This window comes from Oryx dammah, unplaced genomic scaffold (genome assembly GCF_014754425.2).
Source record: "Oryx dammah isolate SB20612 unplaced genomic scaffold, SCBI_Odam_1.1 HiC_scaffold_3, whole genome shotgun sequence".
Lineage (NCBI taxonomy): Eukaryota > Metazoa > Chordata > Mammalia > Artiodactyla > Bovidae > Oryx > Oryx dammah.
In genome coordinates this window covers 43,177,830-43,201,663 of record NW_024070187.1, presented here as the reverse complement: position 1 = coordinate 43,201,663, position 23,834 = coordinate 43,177,830, and the positions used below count along the sequence as shown (strand labels likewise).

General features: G+C 41.5%; 1 protein-coding gene and 1 non-coding gene across 2 annotated transcripts in view; both read left to right on the top strand.

Annotated features, from left to right (window-relative positions):
* Positions 1–23,834, top strand: part of PPARGC1A (PPARG coactivator 1 alpha) — a 510,332-nt gene that overhangs the window by 97,980 nt on the left and 388,518 nt on the right. The window lies entirely within an intron of this gene.
* Positions 1,462–1,533, top strand: TRNAW-CCA. Its single transcript has one exon. It is a non-coding gene; the product is annotated as a tRNA-Trp (tRNA).

The window sequence follows — 23,834 nt, the reverse complement described above, 5'->3', positions numbered from 1 at the left end:
CTGTCTGAATGCCTCCGGGGATGGAGAACTTGCTGTCATCACAGGCCATCTCTGACCACCCTGGGTGCGCAACACAACCTGTCCACAGTCTTCTGTTGCGCTGATGAGAAAGCTCAAAGGGACTAACATGCAACGTGCAGTTCATACTGGTCGAACGAATCCAGGACACAAGATGCCCGGATTTTGGACTAGTCACCTTCCTTGGATAAACAGCAAGGTGACTTCACATCGGAACCGAGGAAAGCAGTAAGATGGCAAAAACTGAAGAGGCTTTTAAGCCACGAAGGGAGTTGATGTGAAGGAAACACTGTGTTGTTTTTAGGATTGAAAGGAGAGAGTCTAAACCAGCAAGGGTAAAGTGCCCGTGTTTGCATTTTATTGATTTTTTACCTATTGATTTCAACGGATGAACTGTCTGCCTGAGAAAAAGAGACCGACAGGGAAGCAGAAACCCAGAAGGCCAGGCCTTCAACGGAGGGAGGGAATTCTATCTAAAATATCCCAGGCCCTCCCTTCTTTCATGGTCAGCCCCAGAGCACGTTCAGGGCTTTAATCCTTCTCTTAGAATCCTGGAGGGAGATAGATTTGTGAGCTTGCCAGAGTCTCCTCCTTTCTCCTCCCAGGAGATCTCAGCAGTAGGGAGAGAGAACCAGGGGTTTCCTTTGGATCTTCCTGAGCCCTGAGTGACAGTATCAGAGCTTTTCTGGGCTTCTTTGTGTCTGATGCATCCATGTTTCGCCAACACCGAACAAGTGATAGTGTGTTAGTTGCTCAGTTGTGTCCGACTCTTGCCACCCATGGACTGTAGCCCGCCAGGCTCCTCTGTCTATGGGGTTCTCTAGGCAAGAATACTAGTGTGGGTTGCCATGCCCTTTGCCAGGGTATCCTCCCAACCCAGGGATTTAACCTGGTCTCTTGCATTGCAGCCAGATTCTTTACCGCCTGAGCAACCAGGGAAGCCCAAACAAGAGAGCACCAAGTAAATGTTCAGTCTTTACTTGAAAATTGAGTGAATAAATGCTTGATGAATTTGCTCTCTCTTTGGGGGCTCAGGAATTAAAATATTCTTAAATTGAGATTTTATCCAAACATCTCATTTCTTCTAGTTGGAAAACTCCCAGAAGGGCAGAGACCACTTTCAAACTTCATTCTCAGTGCTCTGCTCTGCTATTGTACTACATCTGGGGGTTCTGTATCATCAGCCTTTTCTCCCTCTGATAAGACTAGAGGTTTCTGCCCTCCTAGAGAACCCACTGTTGGAGGCTGATCTTCCTCTATCACTGTCCAGTGTATTTACTTGGGACAAAATGGTAGTGGTGAGATAACACCTAGCTGCGTCCTGAACACTTTTTTTTTTTTCATTTTAAAATATCTTGAAGTGTACTTAACATTCATTCAAATTCACCTGTTTCCAATGTATAACTCAATGATTTGGAGTAAATTACATAATTGTGCAGGGCTTCCCTGGTGGCTCAGAGGTTAAAGCGTCTGCCTCCAATGCAGGAGACCCGGGTTCGATCCCTGGGTGGGGAAGATCCCCTGGAGAAGGAAATGGCAATCCACTCCAGTGTTCTTGCCTGGAGAATCCCATGGATGGAGAAGCCTAGTAGGTTACAGTCCACGGGGTTGCAAAGAGTCAGACACGACTGAGCGACTTCACCTTACATAAGCATGCAACCATCGCCACAATCCATATTTAGAATATTTCCATCACTCTAGAAATATTCTTCGTGTCCATTTCCCCTCAGCCTCCAATCCCACCTTCAGCCCCAGGCAATCACTCATCTACTTTGTCTCTGTGGGTTTGCCTTTTCTGTACTTTTTATATAAGAGAATCCTATACCGTGTGAAGTTTGCTTCTTTCGTGTAGCATAATGTCTTGAAAGTTCATCCATGTTTTGGTGTGTATCAGTAGATTCTTTTTATTGCTTAATAGTTTTCCTTTGTATGGACACATCACACTTTATTTTTTCACTTTCTAATTGATGGACATTTGTAATTTTTTCTTTTGCTTTTTGATTTTTATGCTGCTATGACCATTCATGTAAAAGTTTTTGTGTGGATGTATATGAAAAGCAGTGTGCTAGGCTCTCTGTAGAAGAGAGGAGGACAGAGATGAATGGGAAATGCATTTCACATGTATTCGTGAATTTCCTTAATTACTACCTAAGAAACAAAAGAAACCTGTGTTATTATCATCACTTTTAGTACATAAGGTGATTTTACTTTCTACACCAAAAGTCAGTCTTAAAATGTTGATAAGAAGTTTATAATAACATAAAAGTAGACTGTCATGTATGGCATATTATGGATTTACTTTTTAAATAGGGGTGGTGTATAAGGTTTCTATAAATATGAGCTGCTTAAACAGAAAGTTTTGCTTGAGAGTTAAGCACTCATTTGTTCATGAATATTTCTGAATTTAGTGACGACATATGCAAACCACAGTTCTCAGTGCTGAGAGTGAAACAGTGAACAAAGAGCCCTGACCTCAGTGAACTTATATACTAGAGGAGAGACTAGGATAATAAAGAGATGAAGAGGAAAATATATAATAGGTTAGACAGTAATCAATGCTGTAGAGAAAAATTAAGCCATTAACAAGGATAGTGTTAGAGAAATGAAAGTGGGAATGAAACAGTTTACAATGAGGTAGTCAAGGAAAGCTTCATTGAGAAGGTGACACTTGGGCAAAGACATGGAGAAGGTGAGGGAGCAAGTCATGTGAGTATAGGGCAGAATAGTGTTCCAGGTCAGAGAAGGCAACGGCACCCCACTCCAGTACTCTTGCCTGGAAAATCCCATGGATGGAGGAGCCTGGAAGGCTGCAGTCCATGGGGTCGCTAAGAGTCGGACATGACTGAGCGACCTCACTTTCACTTTTCACTTTCATGCATTGGAGAAGGACATGGCAACCCACTCCAGTGTTCTTGCCTGGAGAATCCCAGGGACGGGGGAGCCTGGTGGACTGCAGTCCATGGGGTCTCACAGAGTCGGACACGACTGAAGCAACTTAGCAGCAGCAGCAGCAGCAGCAGTGTTCCAGGTAGAGGGAAAGGCAAGTCAAAGGCCCTGTGGCAAGAGTGTGCATGAAGTACACAAGCAACCGTGAGGACCTCAGATGGCTAGACGGGAGGGAGTGACATTAAGAGAGGATGTCAGTAAAACGGAATCAAGATGGGACAATGATTCTGTAGGGAAAGAGAAAATTAGCCAAGATAGTGGTGGTCCAGCTCACTTGCCACACAGCCTCTTGCTCTTGCCCCACGTTTGGTAAATAATGATTATGTAACAGCTGAGATCATTTGTAGCACTGTGCCCTCAACTGTGGCGTGGTCTTATATAAGGACCTCCTGAAACGCCCTTGCAACTACGTTATGGCCGCATCTGCTGGGTCAACCACAGGAGAATACAGAGTGTCCGCTGCTACAGCTGCTGTGCCAGTCAGGAGAGCATAAACATGTCCACAGTTCCTACAACTCCTTGAGTTTTCTTCCAGCTTCCCTGCTCATGCCTTGCCTACCATGGGTTCAGCGAACAGTGAGATACAGCAAGACAGATGCTCTTGGGACAGGCCGTGAAAAGTAGTGAGGTATTGAGGTTCTTGTCCTAAAAAGAGGCCGAAGGATCCTTTGGCAGACATTCTATGGTGCTAGATCAGGTGACAAATGACTCACTGGATATAAGAACTTTTCACATCTCTTGTAAAACTAAGACTGCACCATGATTCTTGGAGACATAAAACTGCTCTTTGGTACTAAACAGATGGGATATCAGCATGGATGTCAGAGGACCTCCGCTCTATCAATGAGCTGATGGGATACACCGAGCATTTGCCAGAGATGGGTGATGGGAAGTGGCCAGGCTCAGAGGAGCTCAGCCATCTCATTTTACTGACTCAAGTCTTACTTGGACCCCTCCCTGCCCTGGCATTGCAATTTAGCTCAATTCAAAAATCAAGAATTCTTTTTTTTCCTCTCAGTAGATTAATACCCTCTTGGTATAGAGGTAGGAGGGAAAATAACTTAGTTCGTGAGGTTCCAACAGGTACTTTATAGTACACTAATGTCCACTTAGCCACCACATGGATTGCTCTGTCAATACCCAAGCCATTTAAAGTTGCAATTTTCTGATCTCTTTCACACCGGGTACACACACTCAGGCGGAAGTTGTTTCCTTTGACTCCCCAGCTGTGAGTGACTCACTGATTTTTTTCCCCCCGCTTTGCTGCCACTCAATAGAGGATTGCTGGAGCTGGAATCAGGTAGCACAGGTGGTACCACCTGCCACACATTTTTTCCTTCCCTTGTCTCCTTAGTAGCTGTTGCCTTTAGTATTTTACTAGTTTGATCAATGGTAAAGAAGGATGACCCACAGACTATGGATGATCTTATAGTTTTAAAACATTTGTTATAAAACACTCAGATGACTGAAGTGTTAGGGCTGCCATGAGAGCTACTGTACAGAAATCATCAGTTCAGTTCAGTTCAGTTGCTCAGTCGTGTCCGACTCTTTGTGACTCCATGAGTCACAGCACGCCAGGCCTCCCTGTCCACCACCAACTCCCGGAGTTCACTCAGACTCACGTCTATCGAGTCAGTGATGCCATCCAGCCATCTCATCCTCTGTCGTCCTCTTCTCCTCCTGCCCCCAATGCCTCCCAGCATTATAGTCTTTTCCAGTGAGTCAACTCTTCCCATGAGGTGGCCAAAGTACTGGAGTGTCAGCTTTAGCATCATTCCTTCCAAAGAAATCCCAGGACTGATCTCCTTCAGAATGGACAGGTTGGATCTCCTTGCAGTCCAAGGGACTCTCAAGAGTCTTCTCCAACACCACAGTTCAAAAGCATCAATTCTTCGGTGCTCAGCCTTCCTCACAGTCCAACTCTCACATCCATACATGACCCCTGGAAAAACCATAGCCTTAACTAGATGGACCTTTGTTGGCAAAGTAATGTCTCTGCTTTTGAATATGCTATCTAGGTTGGTCATAACTTTTCTTCCAAGGAGTAAGTGTCTTTTAATTTCACGGCTGCAGTCACCATCTGCAGTGATAGGAACCCTGAATTAAATCCCATCCTTAGATCATGTAAAATGGTTTGTGTGTCATAGCTCTGACTTTGTTAGATCTTTGCAGAGATTATCCTTTTTAAAATAAGCATTTTAGCACAGTTTTAGATTTACAGAAATATTGCAAAGGCAATATAGAGTTCCCATATACCCCTACCTAGTTTCTCCTATTATTAACATCTAGGATTAGTATGAGGATGAGTTGGTTGGATGGCATCACCGACTTGGTGCACATGAATTTGAGCAAGCTCTGGGAGTTGCTGATGGACAAGGAAGCCTGGCATGCTGCAGTCCATGGGGCTGCAAAGAGTTGGACCCGACTGAGCAACTGAAATGAACTGAAGGTTAGTATGGTTCCTTTGTTACAATTAATGCACCATTACTGATATATTACTATTAAGTAAAGTCCATGCTTCATTCATATTTCCTTAATTATTTACCTAATGTCCTTTTTCTTCACTAAGATTCCATCTAGGACATCACATTACATTTAGTTGTCACATCTCCTTGGATTCCTCTTGGGTGTGGTCATTTCTCAGACTTCCCATGTTTCTGATGACCTTGACAGTTTTGAAAAGGATTGGTCAGGCATTTTTCAGGATGTCCCTCAGTTGGGATTTGTCCTGTGTGTTTTTCTCATGATTAGATTAGGCTTGTGGAATTCTGTGAGGAGGTAAATCATGTCATATTAAGAAAGTACATACTATCAGCATGATTTTTCACTGTTGCTGTTTAACTTGATCATCTAGCTGAAGTAGTGTCTGTCAGGTTTCTCCACTGTAAAGTTATTCCTTTATTTTTCCTTTTGCCATATGCTACTCTTTGAAAGGGATTCACAATGTACTGCACACACTTAAAAAGTTGAAGTTACACTTCACCTCTTTGAGGGTGGCAAATGTGCAGAAATTATTTGGAATTCTGTTGCATGAGAGATTTGTCTCCTTCGTTTATGTATTTGTATTATTTACTTATATTAGAATGGTCTTGCAGATATTTATTTTATACTCTGAGTTATAATAAATAAATAGTCTGTGTTATTTATTTTTGTTTCAGCTTTGGCAAATGGGGATTCTTTTTGTTGGCTCTTGGGTCCCTTTGACATGCTCCCATCATTGTGTGTGTATGTGTGTGTGTATATTTGAACATTACTTTCTGGCACTACAAGATACTCAAGGGTTATTCTGTTTCTTGCCCTAGTCCAAGAATCAGCCATTTCTGCAAGGATCCCTGGTTTCTTTTATTGGAGAATTGTATTAGAAACCAAAAACCAGGCTCTAGGAGTGCTCATTGTTACTGTGATGTTATTCTATACCTGAGGTAGGAGGGTAGTTATCCTTAATGCAAACATTTTTGAGGAGACAAAGCTGTGATATGGTTGAGGAGGTTCTGAACTTGAAGCTGCTATTTTTAAGTGTACTGTGAATACAAACAAGCCACTTCACTAGTGAGCCAGTGTTTCCTTTGACAGGGTTTTAGCAAAGATCTGGAAAGTTCATATTATTTGAAAATGTTTCATGAATTGAAAGTTTATATACAAAGGTTTGTTTACTTTCATCATCCTAATACTTTGCATGCATGATACCTGTTAGTGTCATAATTTTGATCAAATTTCATGCATTTTTAAGTACAGGATTGTGAACACCAGCATTTATTTATTTTTTAAATGAAAAATTTATAGTTTTTCATCATAGAATTTATTTGGTAGTATGTCCATTAGAAATTTCTGATTTGAAAAAAGAAAGCTTCTACTTTTTTGCTTAAATTATTTTTCTTTCCTCAAATGTGCGCATATTTTAAGAGATTTAAAAGAGAGTCAAGTCAGATTCTAAGAAAGAGACAACTGTAGTTACTTTTAGTAGTTATATCAGAGTAGCTTGGAGGGACTTGGAAGCTTCCCCCCGGGGAGGCTCCCCTCCCACCAAATGAATATGCAATGTCAAAACAGTGTACTTGCCAAGCAAAATGTCACACTGAGACAGGTCCCCTCAGCTCCCATTCCAACCTGCTTGCCCCCACCTTACTGCCATATAGAAATTCGAGGCCTGCCAGTGTGTAGAGCCAGAAGGATTATTTTCCTCCCAATCTGGACACTAGGAACAAGGCATTGGCTAAATCATGCTTTCCCCATGAGCTGCAAGCTACGAAGGCTGTGTCTTCAAAGGTAATGTGGTGCAGCTCCCAGTAATTTTAAATAGACCGTCCAAGGCAACTCATTTGAAAGGCTGCAACAGGATCAGATCAACCTCTTCCTGTTTGATGTCCCTTGTATAAACCAACTAGATGGGAGATTTTATTATATATGTATATATATAGGCACCATGGAGATACAGTTAGAGTTTCAGAACCTGAGGCTCAGCTCAAAGCTGTCAGTCTCTGGGTATTGCTCCCTGGCCTGGCGACCCTGTGGAATAACCCCCAGTTGTAGGCTATAAATGATGTTGAAGAAGCAATGAACCATCTCAGCATGAGAGGAAAGGCATATTGCTGGCATGGCTGTGTTTGTGCTGCTTATTGGAATTCTAAAACATGGTCTCATCTAGGCAAAGGAGCCCCTGATCTGTTTCCATAGTCAAGGATTCCCAGAGTTTGCTTCTGCCCCGGGTGCTAGCGCGACTCTGCTCCCGCCTGAATCAACTTCGCTTTCCTCCGCGTGGAGCTCAGCTCACTCACAGCACCTGTTTAAATCAGTGTATTTGCCTCTCCTTTTCATTAAGCACTAATGTCACAAGAGAGAAAGAGACACACGAGGAAGAGAGTTGCTTATTGTACTACAGACACAATACATAGATGTCTATTTGGAAAATGAGAATTATTTGGTTCAAACAGGATTTTCATTTTGCTGTAAATAAATTTGCTTAAGGTGAAATGACCAAGCAGAGAGAGGGCAGCACAGTGGAAATCCAGACTGCTTGAAAATGTGTTTATTTAAATGAATGAATAGTCATGGTATTTCTAGTTTAATGTGGAAAAGAGGCGTTCTCGTTGGTTTGGGAAAAGCTCCCTATGGGCTGTTCATCTTAAACACAGCCTAACAGAGTGCTGCTTAATGAGAGCCATGCAGATCTCAAATTCAATTTTGTTTTTAACTGGCTAAAGCACATCTTTAACTTTGATCTGTAAGTAGGAGTCAGGAGCATGATTGGCTAATGTTTGACTTCCAGTTGGCCTAATGAGATTTTATGAATATCAATATTGCTACAGCATCATAATGTATTTGCTGGCTTTTTGTGGCAGTGAAAAAATATTGCTATTAGTCAAATAAGTTGGTTTCATAACACCACAGTAATTATTCCGATTTCCCTTTGGTGAGTGCGGTACAACGGCTTCTTAATTTTGGGGGAGGTCAGCATATTTTTTTAATTGATGCTTAGTTTGAGTACATCTAATGTCAGTCAACTGTTGTTAATAGGCTCTATTATAACACAAAGTGCTGATATTCTAAACGTCGCTGGTGAACCCCAACAGGGCTGCGTATTCAGGCCAGCTCGACAAGGTTGCATTAGTCATTCAGCAGCGGTACCAAATTTATGTTGTTAAATTCATTTCAGCCATTGAAACTTGACAACTAATTTTGGATAAGAATGATTGGAATTGATAAACTCTCTTATTTTTGGAAGGGGCTGTTTTTCAAAACAAATCTTTTATCTAGTATGGCACATAATTTAGTGAAAACATACACAAATCGGCATTGCTGTTGATCATGAGGGTGGGGGAAGCATTCAAATCATTAGATCCTTTATTTTTCAGGAAGAAATAAAGAATATTGTATGAAGGCCACAGTGCTCAGCCAAACATATATACATACAGCTGCTGCTGCTAAGTCGCTTCAGTCGTGTCTGACTCTGCGACCTCATGGACGGCAGCCCACCAGGCTCCTCTGTCCACGGGATTCTCCAGGCAAGAATACTGGAGTGGGTCGCCACTTCCTTCTCCCATACATATAAGAATAGTTGGTATGCTAGTAATTTTTAGAAAAAAGATGGAAAAAATATTTTCTTGGTGTCTATTTTCCACAAATCTTATAATATTACCTTTATGAAAACAAAACACTTGATGTTTCTGGCATGGCAAAAAGCTCCAAGAAGAAGAAAATCAGGGGTGTCTATTTCATGAATGCCTTCTTCTATAGGACTGGCTCTTTATGGAGGTACACGTTTAATCTTTAGAAAAATGCTGAAAGGTAGCTAATGCTAACCTCATCTTACAGCTAAGGAAATAGCCTTGGTGAGTTGGAATCACTTGCCCAAGACCAGTTGTTAGAATACGGCTGAGCTGAAATTCACTCCCAGATGGGCCTGGCTCCAAAGGCCATTTCTTTTCATTGAAATGGAAGCTTATGACTGAACGGGTCATATTTTTGCTCACCTTTGCATCTCCCAGTGCCCTGTGTAATGACTGGTCCTCAGTGACATGATAGCTCCCTGCCAATGTCTACCCTGGCCTCCCGAGTTACCATCTGCACCTCTGAAAACTACCTCTTCCCCTTAGCTACTCCTTCGTATCCCACTCTCAGCTAAATCAAAACCTCCTAAAGTGCTGATTTAGAATTTTCTACCTGTCCAGCCTCTATTCTCCTTTCTAATTCTCTCATGGTATTTATAGCTCCACGAATGAAATAGATCCTGTCAGCCCCATTTTCCAGGTGAGGAGAATGGCTGGGGGGAGGTAAGTGGCTTCCCGTAGGCACATGTCTCATGTGAGATGGAGCTGGTCTGTGTCCTACTCCAAAGCCCGTGCTCCTCTGGCATGGAATATGTACTGCATCTTGAAGGCAGGGATTAGAACTGTGTTGAGCTGGACCTTCTAGGTGAGAACAGGCTAGAATTAAGAACACAAGCAAATGCTCAAAGGTATGAGAACATGTGGCCAGTCCTGAGAAGGGGCACTCTTGAATAAAATCATCAAGATTCTGGTATTTTTGATCTATGTGCTAAGGGAGGACCTGGGACATTTAATGGTGCTGTGTTCTTACCTCTTGACCACTACAGTTCTCAATCATGCTCTTCCCATTGAGGACCAGCCACCAGGACTTGGGAACCATTTAGTTGGAGGGTAGCTCTGGCTTTTTGACAAACTTTTTAATCACTCATTCTGCAGCCAGCAGTTTCTTCCCTCGTGTTCTGAGGAATCCACACCCACAGCTTTCCTGTTATTGCCTTCTTCCAGGTCTGGAAGAAGATTTGGCTCAGTCCCCGCTTTGAGTTTTCACTCTAAAGGCACAGCAAGGCTCACTAGTTAGAATATCTCTGCCCTCTCCTATCATATTGTCCATAGTTACTCCTCCCAGAGAACACCTGGTTTTTGGCATCAGGAAGGAGAACATTTGACAGAACCAGAGATTCCCAAAGAGCCCATTCCTGATGAAACGGTTTTGCTTTTTCTCCTCCCATGCTTTTAAGTTTCAGGTTTCTGTCTGGGGTGCCTCTTGAAGTTAGGAAATCAGACTGTAAACAGTGTCACTGCTGAGCTCTGGTAACAAAGCACTACAATATTAAAGCCCAGTAATATAAAATTTGTCAAATGTTTGTTGTAGATGCAACAAGTGAATATTCTTGGCTGTTCTGTGTTGTCAGACCAATGGGAAACAGTCTTGATTTTTCTAAATGTTCTCACCTTTATTGATAAAGACTTTGCGGGTTGGCCATTTTATTCAGGCTGGAAGTTACCACTTTCTTCTCTCTGTCCCACTTCTTCTCCATTGTCGTGAGATCAGGGGTCTTGCCTGCTGCTCGGTCGATGCACTGTCTTGCTCAGGTCTCAGTAATGAAGAAAGAAGGCTGGCTGTGAGCACAGTTTCACTCCTCCTCCTGATACTCTCCCTCACCTGTGCCTTGAAATCTAATGGAGGACATAGCTCTCTAGTGCCTTTCTCCTTCTATTTCACCAGATTAATATGTGGTATGTGCTAGGCCCTGGATTCAGTGACAAAAAACATGATAAGGCCCTTGGCCTCCATAACTGTTCAGTCCGCTGACCCCAGGAGCACGCCTGCCTGTTCAACAGTTCTCTGCATTCACAAACTCCTCCTCTGCTCTTCTTCTGTGCACTGGAAAGCACTGTGAACTCCTTCTGCCCCTTTATTCAATCAGCTCAGTATTTCATTAACCCGAAGAGTTTGTTTGTTCAGCAGAGCTGGAGAATTGGGTGCATGCTAACTATATTAGATCACTTATAAAAATATCAGAGATGGCCAATGTCAGCGTCACCTCTGGTGCTCTCTCTCGTTGTATTCTGTCTTGTCTTTAAGCCAATACACTTAACACAGGTTAGGTATATAGTACACGTTCAATACATTTCTTGTTGACTCATTGACCCCCTTTCCCTGTCAGGCTAGTTCCCACAATCCCAGGATGACTCAGTGTTTTAGTGACCCTGGACTTGAAATATTGTCAGAAGGGTTTTTTGAGGCTAAATAAGAGCCATGCGAACCATATGAATTCGTCTCTCTTAGTTGCCATGCTTGCCGTCTCAGAGGAGGACCATGATCAAGCAGGCATAAATTCATCGTCTCTTACCTCAATCCTCTTCCTATTCTCCCATTGGTTTTGTTGTCTTCAGCATTCAGTGATATGAACACTTTGATTCTAAGAGTTTACAGGTCTCAATGAAATGAAGTGATTTGTCTTTCCAGGGTCTGGAAGCCAGCCTCTGAAGCCTTCTGCCAACTCTGCAATGCTTTGGCTGCTGGTAGTAAAATTTGAATGTCTGCTCGGGAGGTCCCCAGTTTTTTCCTTGACCCACTATGTTTACACACTACAGCTCTTTTCTAGCAATGTAAGCTGTATCATTGATGCCAATTCATGCAAATATTAAGTACCAGGGCCCGTTCTAGGTGCAAAGAACATGGGTCTCTGTGCTCAGGGAGCTTACATTCTAGTAGAAGATAGGACAGTAATAAAGTGAACAAGCAAACATGATTAAAAGTGAGAATTTCAGATTGTGGTAAGGCCTCTGAAGCAAATAACTGAGATGAAGTGATAGAGACATGGGGCTAGGGCAGGAGGAAGAGGCTGGTTTAGGCAGCACCTCCTCTTTGAGAGGTGGCATGGGACCAGATATGGCATGACGAGGAGGCAGACACATAATGATCCTGAGGAAAAAAGTTCTTGGCAGAGGAGACCTAGGCACCAGCTCCCTAAGGTGGGATCAGCTTGGTTCTTCATTAAGAATTACTGGCTGAATTTCAACTAGACACCAGGTCCAACCAAAATATCCAATGTGAATACTTCTTTACGTAGTTTAACAGTGACTATTACTTATGAAGGGCTTCCAGGTGGCCCTTGTGGTCAAGAACCCACCTGCCAATGCAGGAGACATAGAGATGCGGGTTTGATCCCTGAGTTGGAAATGGCAACCTATTTCAGTATTCTTGCCTGGAGAATCCCATGGACAGAGGAGCCTGGCGGGGTACAGCCCATGGGGTTGCAAAGAGTCAGACACAACTGAAATGACAGTGTGCAGCACGTGCATTATTTATGAATCACCAGGTAATACGCTGGACACTCTGCACCATTAGCACTAGTTGCTAAAAATGTAAGCCAGATGAAAGCAGGGATATTTATGTTTTGTTCAATGATATATCTCACATGCACACAGAAAGTGTACAATAATTTGCGACCTTAACATATCATTACCACAATCTTATAGCTGATATCGCACCTCCTCTAATTTAGAAATGTGACTAAGGCCCAGAGACAAGAAGAAGAGTTGGGATTTGAGCCTGAGACTGTCAGCCTTGAAAGCCAATGCATTTCCTGCTGTGCTCTACCTCCTATGCTTGTTCTAGTACATCTGACCCACCTGCCTCCAAAGTCTAATCTTGTTAGCATCCCACTGAGTCAAGACTGAGGCAGGGAGTTAATTTGGCTCTTCTGCTCAGGCCTGTTCATCAGGGAGTGGTCCTTCAGCAGCCCAATCATTATATGGTCCCACTGATTTCCAAGCTAACTTGCTGCCTTTGATATGGGCTCAGATCTTTTCAAAAAACCAGACCTCAGACTCTGACTGCCAATGCTTGCCTTGTAAGAGGTTTTACATAAATCATGGAATCAGAGCACAGTGCATGCTCTCACATTTAGGCAAATGTTAAAGAGAAGGGAGGAAGGGAACTAACATGAATTGAAAACCTGCTATGTGACTTGTTTATGGGTTTGTATTTTATGTACTGAATGTTATCTAAAAATTAATAATTATGTCAGAATGATGAGAATTGGCTTAAGAGTTGGGTAGATCTGGATTAAATTCTAGGCTGTAGCACTTAGAAGCTGTATGATTTTAGAAATTTACTTAATCTCCATGTTCCTTTGTTAGTTGTAAAATAGGTCTAATGTTACCTATTCTATGGGATTCTTGTGAAGATTGATAAGATAACGCTTGGAAGTGCTTGCCCAAAGCCAGCATCCAAAAAATGAAGCTTATAATAAATCACTATACTTTATTGAGTCTAAGATGCCATCTATTAAGTACCATCATTTTATATACCACTAAGAAAAGATGCTGTCAATTTAACTATCATGCACTATCAATTGTAAGATACATTCTGATATCAGAGATGGACAAATATGCATCTTAGAATGGATGAAATATGTGTATGTTATAGGTTATGTAACCCACTAATAATGACAATACATTAACAAATTACTGAAGCATTTAAGGCAAATCATTGGCTATTGTCTGTCAAGTGCTTTAAGAATTGAATGTCAGCACCTTTCTTTATAGCTTCTCTCAATTATTCATGACCCTCAAATCAAAAAGATTTTTCTTACATCAAGTCAAGCTGTCCCACAATAATTTCAGCCAGATTTCACTTGTTTATTTCACTCTGCAGACAATAAACAAGTGGCCAGTGTCCTCAGCACACTCATTCATCTGCTTGTTAACTTGCAACTTAAATGCCTTTCTTTCAGGCTAATTGCAATATAATTATCTCGGCCTGCAAAACATCTCACCAATGTAATGTGGATGAGTTCGGGGAATTAAGAGATTTAAAAAGTTTGCTATTCATTCATTCATCCAATACATATTTATGGAAAGCATAATATGTGCTTGGTCTTTTTTGAAATATTGGAAGTAGGATTCTGAGCTAGACAAGGTGCCTACTCTCATGGAATTTAGGGGATGACGGTAATACATGAGTAACAAAGAAATAATATTTCAGACAGTGATGAAGTTTGTGACAAAAATAAAGCTGGATAATGTCATAGAAAGTGACTGATGCTGAGGCTATTGTAGGTAAAATGGCAGGGAAATTTCTTCGGAGATGTTACTATTGAATAGATACCTGAGTGATGCTGGCGGTGGGGTGGGAGGGTTGGGGAGAGGCAGAAGAGAATATTCTGCTCAGAGGCAGCTATTGCAAAGATTTCCTAAGGTAGAAATAGGCTTGGGCTGTTTACAGAACAGAAGGAAGTGGAGAGTGTACATATATGAGGATCAGGGGAGGGAAAGTCAGGGGAGGTAGACAGGGGCTAACACATGGTGGCCTTTGACAAAAGGGTAAAGAGGCAGGAGTTTATTCTAGATTTAAGAGGAGACCACTGGAGAAAGGCAGGTCATTAAACTGGGAAATGACCAGATCTAATTTGTTTTTTATTTTCTTCTGAATTCTGTGGCTGCAGAGTAGAGAGAAAACTGTTGGGTGGAGTATAGGGGTAAAAATTGAAGAAGACACCATAGAGATCTAGACCAAATCTAAGATAGTAGGGATGAAAATGGAGAGATGTGGTCAGATCAGGGCAGATTTGGGAGGTGGCAGTCTTGGAGTGTGGATCTGGGAAGATGTAAGGAAGAGAAGAATTAAGACTGACTCCTGGGCTTTGAAATTGAGCCACAGAATGGATGGTCATGCCACTTACTGAGGAGGGAAGGAGCCTGGGGTAGTGCATTCAGGGAGACATCTAGGCTTAGGTTACCAATGAGAGGTATATCAATCATCCAAGTGGAGGGGACAGAAGGGAGGTATATGAGCCAGTTCAAAGCAACAGTCACTGTTAAGGGTACATGCTTAGGGTGTTATTTAAATCTCAGGTGAGAGTTTCTAGGAGAAAAAGGAAATAGAGTTGAGAAGATGTCTAGAGGAAGAGGCAAAGGAGCCCACGGAGGGATGTGCTGCTAGGAGAAGATGGGGAGCTTTGCAGATCAATTAAGAGGAGAAGAACAAAGAATAAAAGACACCGAGGGCTGGATCATAACTGTAGTGATGGATGCATTTGGGGCTAGGGGTCCGGTAGGAGAGTTTTCCTGGGAACGATATTGATGATCATCAAAGAAGTGGCTAACTTTCATTCTACAGAAACTGAAACATTTTACAGAAAGGTTAAGTATCTTGGCCAAGGTAACAGAGCTAGGAAGTGACAGAGCTGGGATTTTAACTTGAAGATCTTGGGTTCAGCATCTGATTCTTCACCACCATACTATACTGCCTCTGTGTGGGATCCTTGAAAGAGTTTAATATAAATGAAAACAAAGAGACTGTTTTGTATCAAAGGAGTAGCACGTGGGTGCAATGGGATTGGCTTTGTGAAAAGGTATTGTGGTCAGCTTCACCATTTGGGTGACAGTGCCATTTTCAAAGAGCCTAGAAACAGTCATAATGAAAATAAATGTTGTTTGTAATGGAGAGAGTAAGCAGAGTTTATTTTCTTCCTTTCCTTCTCAGGTAGTTCTGAACAATAAAGGCTACCAACTACTATTCATATCTGATTAAACAAAAGTTAAAAAAAAAAAAAAGCAGAGAAAAGACCTCAAGAGCTAGTGGCATGCTTAATCTTTGGTATTTAGAATGATGAAGAGAAGCAATATGTGAAATCTACTTAAAATATGATTTCATGTTCTAATATACATTTTGAATTTATGGGGAACTGACTTCTGCCATTTATTCAGAGAGAAAAAAAATGCATATGTTATGCAGCTGAACTTATCACACCATAATGGGACACCTAGCATTTTTCACAAGTGATTGATCTTCCCCACCCTTTAACAGTTCTCTCCTAACTGTTACAAAAAATGGAATATATTTCAAGCTTCTCTTGAGTTGAATTGAGCAGAAAGCCAAAAAGCCACAGACACTTGCCAGCTTTAGTTAGGGGGGGTGGGAAAGAGGGATGGGAGAGTGTCTCCACTTTATGAAAAAAAGGAAGAAAATTTCAACTGGGAGAAACACCCTGGGGGTGGATATGTTAATTGGAATATTCCCCACTAAGGTTAAATAGAACTTAAACACTGTTTGAAGCCTATGTTATATATCCTAAAATACATACTGAACCAGGAGGTAAAGAAACTGGGTTTTATTTCCAGCTGTGTCGTTGATTTGAACAGGTTGTTTAACCTGTCTGTGGAGCTCAGTTTATCCATCTTCAAAATGAGAAAAACAGCGTTTGCCTATACCCAACAGAACCTGAAAACCAGGTTTAATATTCAAAGCTCAGGGTCCTGTTTAAATTTGAGTTTTAAGAAGAGTGGATCTTCTTTCCAAAAAATGTTCAGGATCCTGAGAATAGAAAGGAGGAGAAATAGCTGAGTGTAGAGGTTTAAAAAGTCCTTATTTTACAAAGTCTCCCAGTTATATAGATTCTAGAACCAGTTCCTTCCCTGGAGCTCTTGCAGAACTTGTAATAACTTGAATCTCTCTAACAGGATCACCAACTCAGTGATGCTTTTGTTCAGGACTTTGGGCTTCCTTGGTGGCTCAGGTGGTAAAGAATCTGCCTGCAATGCAGGGGACTCAGGTTCAATCCTGGGGTCAGGAAGATCTGGAGAAAGGACGGCCTACCCACTCCAGTATTCTTGCCTGAAGAATTCCATGGACAGAGAAGCCTGGGGGGCTACAGTCCACGGGGTCTCAAAGAGTTGAACACGACTGAGCAACTAACACTTTTCCTTTTTTAGCATGGAAGGTTTCAGGTCCTGGGAGCTTACTGGGTCAAATCTGAATGACTGGTCACCCTAGTCTCCTTTGACCCCGGGTCACACTTGGTGTTTGTGTGCTGGCAACTAGGCTACCAATTGCATGAGGGCTTTCACGGGAAATGTGCTGACTGTTCACATTCCCCTTGTATTGTTGGCAGTGAGAGTTGGGTCCATAGTATGTCTCTCTTGCAAATACGTCATTGATTGCTTTCCCCCAAATACACCCAAAGATCTTTAGCCTCAATCTTCTGCAAAATATTTTGCCAGGCAATTTTGCAGCATTGCATTTAATATGAAAGTCCACTGAAGTTGGCAGTGAACCTTCCTACCTCAAGATAAATAAACTGAGGTTCCAAAGAAGAGAGTGAGTCACACAAAGTCATCCATCTTGTAAGAGGCTGACATCACACTGGGACCCACATCTCCACTGAGCAAAGCCCGGACTGTTCTTACTACGCTGTGCTAATTCTTGCTTTTGGGGCCTGGAATACCCTTACCCCTCATTTGGTGGGTGAATTCTGATACGTGTCTCCACACTTAGCTCAACACTTAACAATTACTCCAATGGGCTTTCCCTCATAACCTGACCTGTTTTGTATGGGTCAATATTGTTCTTTTTTGCTTTGGGACTTAATCTTACCCTGCCTTTAACAATATTCATATTTGTGTCTTGATTTATATTTGCTGAGTGATTGTGTATTTTGTGAGGGTAGAGATGAGAGCTTCACTCAGTTTTGAATTCCCAGCTCCCAAGTGCCTGCTTACTCATTCCTTCACTCATTTATTCAAAGTTTGAGGACTGTGTTTAGCACTGTCTTGATTTTGAAGGGAAAGGGACATGCATTTCATCTAGTTTGACCTCAGTGGGAAAGTCTAATACTAGAAAGTGGGGAGAAAGTTCTGTAAGCAGGTTGGCTGGTCATATATTTTGAATTTTATTCAAGTGCCAGACCACCACAACTTGCAAAATACTCTTCCCATGGTATTTCTCTCATTTTCTCACATTTTTTTAAGCGCTAAAAAAAATTTTAAACCCTTTTCTTTTGAAATTTTTTAAGCTTTTCTGGCAATAAAACACATAAAGGCATGAGGGAAAGCCACTTGGAGTAATTGCTAAGTCTTGATCTAAGTTTAGAGGCATCTTGGCTTATCAGAATCCACCCATCAAGGGAGGGGCAAGAGTGTTCCAGGACCCCAAGACAAGAAGCAGACAATAAAAACATTCTATGACTATTAGAAGAAATTCATGGAAGCAGCCTAAATGTCCATTTACAGAGGAATGGTTAAAGAAAATGTGGTATATATATAGAATGGAATATTACTCAGCTATAAAAAAGAATGGAAGAATGCCACTTGCAGCAATAAAGACAAATATCATATGATATCACTTATATGAAGAATCTGAAAAAATGATACAAATGAATTAATATACAAAATAGCAATAGACTCACAGATGTTACCAGATGGGGAATAGGGGAAGAGATAAATTTGGAGTATGGGATTCACAGATATACACTACTATATATACAAAATAGATAAGCAACAAAGGCCTACTCTATAGCACAGGAAAATATATTCAATATCTTGTAATAGCTTGTAATGGAAAAGAAACTAAAAAGGAATATATATTAATATGTATAACTGAATCACTTTGCTGTGTACTTGAAACTAATACAACATTGTAAATGAACTATAATTCAGTAAAAAAAGAGAAAAAATTCATTTGCTTAATTAATTTTACAGGCATGTTTTGAGCATCTGCAGTGAGGGGTTATGCCATGTCTAGGTCCTGGGGGAATTTGAAGAGTGTGAAGCCCAGCTCCTGCCCTCCAGAAGTTTATGGTCTGGCTGGAGAATCAAGACAGATGCACGGATCACTGTGGTAGAATTCAGCTTATGAGCTCTCAGGACAGCGGGGAACACATCATACAGGTGGTGACACCAGACAGCTTCCTAGAGCAGACGGGATTCAAATTGAGCCTTGAAGTTTGAAGAACATTAAAAACAACAGGGATTATCATTTCAAGTATCTTAAAGGGAGAGATGGCTCCTGAGTTTGAGTTAGTAGGTTCCTATCTTTGCCCCATTGTCCTCTGTATCTCTGTGAGAAAATCTGATGTTTCTGGGCTATGTTGTCCTGCACTCACTTCTTCCTTCCCTCGCTTTCTGTGTATGTCCCCGACTGTCCCCCATACCACATTTGTCATTTGGAGGCGTCTGTTTTTGGTTGACAGAGAGCATTCCTCTCTGGGGCCAATGGCCTAGTTTTATTTCAATTTGATCTTGTTTCTAGGTTTATAGTGATAGAAACCCTACAATCCAGCCATTGAAAATCAGAACACACCACTTCAATCATCAACAGATTCACTATCAGCTGCCATTAACATGGCATAGGAAATAGTATCATTAGGTTTTCATGTGAATGAAGAACATGGAGAAATGTTTATAGCATTTTATGACATTTTTTGGAGGAAGCAGTGATTGACATGTTAGTAAATAGCAGAGAAAATACTTTGGTTTGCTTTCTAGTTATCCTTGTGTTTCCTATTGGAAACCCATTGTCAATCAGCATCTGTCTTCCATGCCCAGTATACACATGTCTGCTGATAACTGCTATTTATAGTTCATTTATAAAGAAATCCTAGGGAACACCAATCTGTAGCGTCTAGTTTCCTTTTTATTCAGATCAAATCTCCCTGTTGCTGAAAGGGGAGGGGCTGATGCTTGGTATATTATTTTTCAAAGCATGACATTTTTTTGTGTGTGATATTATTGAAATTATATTTTTTCTGAGTGCTGGAAGTGTGGCAAAAATAATTGTTGGTGTTTGGTGCAAATTCTCCTATCCATCCACTAGACTGTTTTTGGTTGACCAGTATTCCACATGACTGTATAAACAGAGCTATCATATAATTGTCATCTTCAGAGAATGCTCTGTGTTCCCCTTCAGCACCTTTGCTACCTCTAAGAGCTCATTTTGCCTCCTGTATCCAAAGTGTCTCTCAGAAATCAGAGTCAGCACTATTATTACTGTTGCTAACAATGGCTCCTGTCCACAGCAGGGAAGAACAATTAACAAATTCATGAATTGTGTTTGTTTACATGTCTGAGCTCAAGGCTAATTATTTAATTAATGTCTTCTGTCTTGAACAGAAGTGTTAGTACATGAAAGTATTGCTGAGTGGCAAACAAGGTGGGATTTGAGAAATTCCAGCTTATTTGTGAGATGGAAATAGATATTTATTTGTTGAAGACCTGGAATTAGGTTAGGAGTGCTTCAGCCTCAACAGTTGAGTTTGGGAATGCATGATAAAGAGTTAACGAACAAGCTTAGCTGATGCCTCTGGCAATCTTGGAAGGTATGTCACAGAAATGACTACTACTACTAATAATGATAATTAAGATATTTTGACAAAGGCTTAATCACATCTCATACTGTGGTATTGGATGAAGGTAGTTACTGATTATTCTCAGCCTCAAAGCCTCAGCTCCATCTCTGATTCTTTGGCATGCTCCCATCACTCCTTATTTCTATTTTTCATGTGGTGGTATACTCTGCATCATGTGAAAAGCCACCCTCTGTCTCCATGGGTGTTGCCTTACATTTTAGTGTTCGTGACCACTGCATATATTTCGGGTGCTCCATACATGTTTGCATGAATGAAAGGCTGATTTTCTCTGAAATCCATTGATTTTAATACCAATCAAGAAACTAGTTTGCCTTAGAGCTGCTTCTTTTAAAATATGTGAGTGCAGATAGAAAAGAAAATTAACCAGGACTTTGTAGTTAAGAAAGAGCTTCTTTTAAATCTACTTTTGTATTGTGGAGGGGCGTGGCTTAAAAAGAAGAAAGAAAAACCATGAAGTAGTCAGCAAGTCCCTCAGTTGAGGAACAACAATTTTCTTCCTTCAGTTTTCTCAACAAAAGGCCAGCTCTTGCACCCGGCCATACACTGCCCCTTTCTGTAACTTTTCTTTTTAAACAGATGAACCAGATGCTGACTAAGACCACAAACTCTGAGTCTGATTGCGTGTGGTTATTCCAACTACTATGCAATGGTTTGGTTTTGTCTATGTCTTAGGGGGGTGTCCCAGTGGCCCAGTGGTAGAAGAAAGCCTGCAATGCAGGAAGTGCGGCTTCGAAATCTGGGTCAGGAAGATCCCTTGGAGTAGGAAATGACAACCCACTCCAATATTCTTGCCTGGAGAATCCCATGGACAGAGGAGCCTGGCAGGGGGTTGCCAAAAGTCAGATGTGACTTAGCGACTGAGCACATGTCTAAGGCACTGAGCTGGGTACTTTTTTAGCATGGGTATAGAGAGATGCTGCAGTGTTAAAGCCGAGGGTGTGACCTCTGGAACAACAAGGCCTGTGTTCATTCATTAGCTACATGCTGTGTGGGCCATGTTACTAACCACTCTGTACCTTTGCATTCCCATCTATAGGAGAGGGGTGGCAAGAGAATATATTCATAGGGTTATAGTGATGAATAAATCAATATAAAGAGCTGGGAACAGTGATTAACACAAAAGTATGCACATTCAATAGATATTACTTAGGTGCTATGGACTGAATGTGTTCTTTAAAAATTCACAAGTTGAAATCCTAACATCCAATGTGATAGTATTTGGAGGTGAGATGTTTGGAAGTTGATTAGGCTTAGATAAGTCTAAGCCTGATCAGCGAGAGTGGAGCTCCCATGATGGGATTTGTGTCCTTGTAAGAAGAGGAAGAAACCAGAGCCTTCTCTCTCTACCACGTAAGGACACAGCAAGAAGGCTGCCATGTGCAAGCTAGGAGGAAGGCCCTCACCAAAAACTGAGTCTGCCAGCACCTTGATCTTGGACCTCCTAGCCTCCAAAATTGTGAGAAAATGTCAGTCGTTTAAGCCGCCCAGTCTGCGGTATTTTGTTATAGCAACCTGAGATGATTAAGACACTAGGCACACAGTTTCTGCCCTCAGACAACATCTAACTTGGGGGTGAAAACAAGAGGTGGTGTAGAGAAATGGGAACTAGCTGGCAATAGAAGTGCCTTGTTGGCAGCAACCAGAAGCAAGAGGAATAGGGGAGACAGTGCTTATAGCAGAATCTTATAAGAAATTACATGTGGAAAACTGTAACAATGGGACAGTACAAGGCATATTTGGGGCCTTAAGGAGATATGTGAAAATGAGAAGAGAAGGGGATGTGAGAATGCAGAGGAAAATTAGGTTGGGCAAATTACGGCTAGCAGTGTCATGCATAGGAGAACAGACTGCGGATTCAGACTGACTTGATACGAATGCCAGCTTTGCCTCTTTCAACTGTATCACCTTGGGCATGTCCATGTACCTTTCGGAGTGTCAGAGGACTCATCTATAAAATGAGCATCACTTACGTGGTCCTAATGCTCCAGGTACTCAAAGGATGACTCCAATTAGCGTATCTCCTGTGTGCCATGCTCACTGGAGTTTTTGAAATTGAAGAGTAAGACTCCACCAACAGTCTTTTAGAGTTAACTGGCAAGAGAAAAGAAAGGACCTCTTGTTGTAAAATTTCAAAGGATTTGGGCTAATTAGGGTGGGTCAAGCCTTCTAGTTTTAATGTGAAGTGTTTAGTCTTTGTTGATAGGTTTTCTTCTGAACATCATTTAATGAAAAGCTAAAGCAAGCAGTCTCCCTCTTGCTCCCACAGGAAGAACGGAGACTTTAAAGCCACCAAATTACTTGCTAAAGGAAGTTTGTAGAAGAATAATGCATTAATTGACATTTGTGTAGAGTGCCCTTTTATGTTCCACCCACTTGTCCTTTCTGTGTTGCAAATCCCACAGTGAGTTGGTCTCCACTGACCTTCTTACTCAATAGTGCGCAAGCACACCATCCCGGGAGCAATTTTTAACCACAAAACACAGCCCGGTATATCTCTTCAGTCCGTGACTGAGGATGAAATAAGATTCTCTCATCTTGTTTGCACTGCTGATTTGTTAGCTCTTTATTGATTAAAGATCGCAACGCACAATTTGTTTTTCATCTTAAGTAAGGATATTCTGTATATGTCATACTGTCTATGAGTTATTGATTTACTATGATCTGTAAAAACTCTTACGTCCCCAGAGTTGGGGACACTCCACCTTCCTGAAGGATAGTCATCCATCCTGTTCCAAATCAATGAATTTCAGCTTTTCCCATGGGGTTTGCTGTAAGTTAGGGGAAAATTAGATTGAGATGAAAATAGTCCAGGCTAGGAAGGGCCCTCTTAATTTCTGTTATTTCACATTGGTTTATTGTACTAGGATACACACACACACGTATATACATCTGCTGAACCAAGCTTCCACATTGCTCAGGATTTTTTCCCATTTATGGAGAATGGTAGGCATGGTGGCATTTCCATTCTATTTGCAAGTGCATTTCAAGAACACCTGCATCTATTGGACCATTGTATGCATGCTAAGTTGCTTCAGTTGTATCTGACTCTTTGTGACCCTATGGATTGTGTCCCACCAGGCTCCTCTGTCTGTGGGATTTCCCAGGCAAGAATACTGGAATGGGTAGCCATTCCCTTCTCCAGGGGATCTTCCCAACCCAGGGATTGAATCGGGGTCTCCTGCGTTGTGGACAGATTCTTTATCATCTGAGATCCTAGGAAAAGACCATTGGACCATTAGAGGATAACTTCTCTGGACTCCTACAAGCTACATAGCTCTTTCACATCAGGAAATGTGTGTAAATTGTAAAATATAGGAAACCCAAGCCTTTAATGGCAACAAATTAATTCCCTAAACGAACAAAGCAAATTAGTCATACAAATAGTAACCAATAAACTTTTTTGCCTTAACCCCATCCTGATTCTCTAGACCCAGATTCTGTCTTTTCA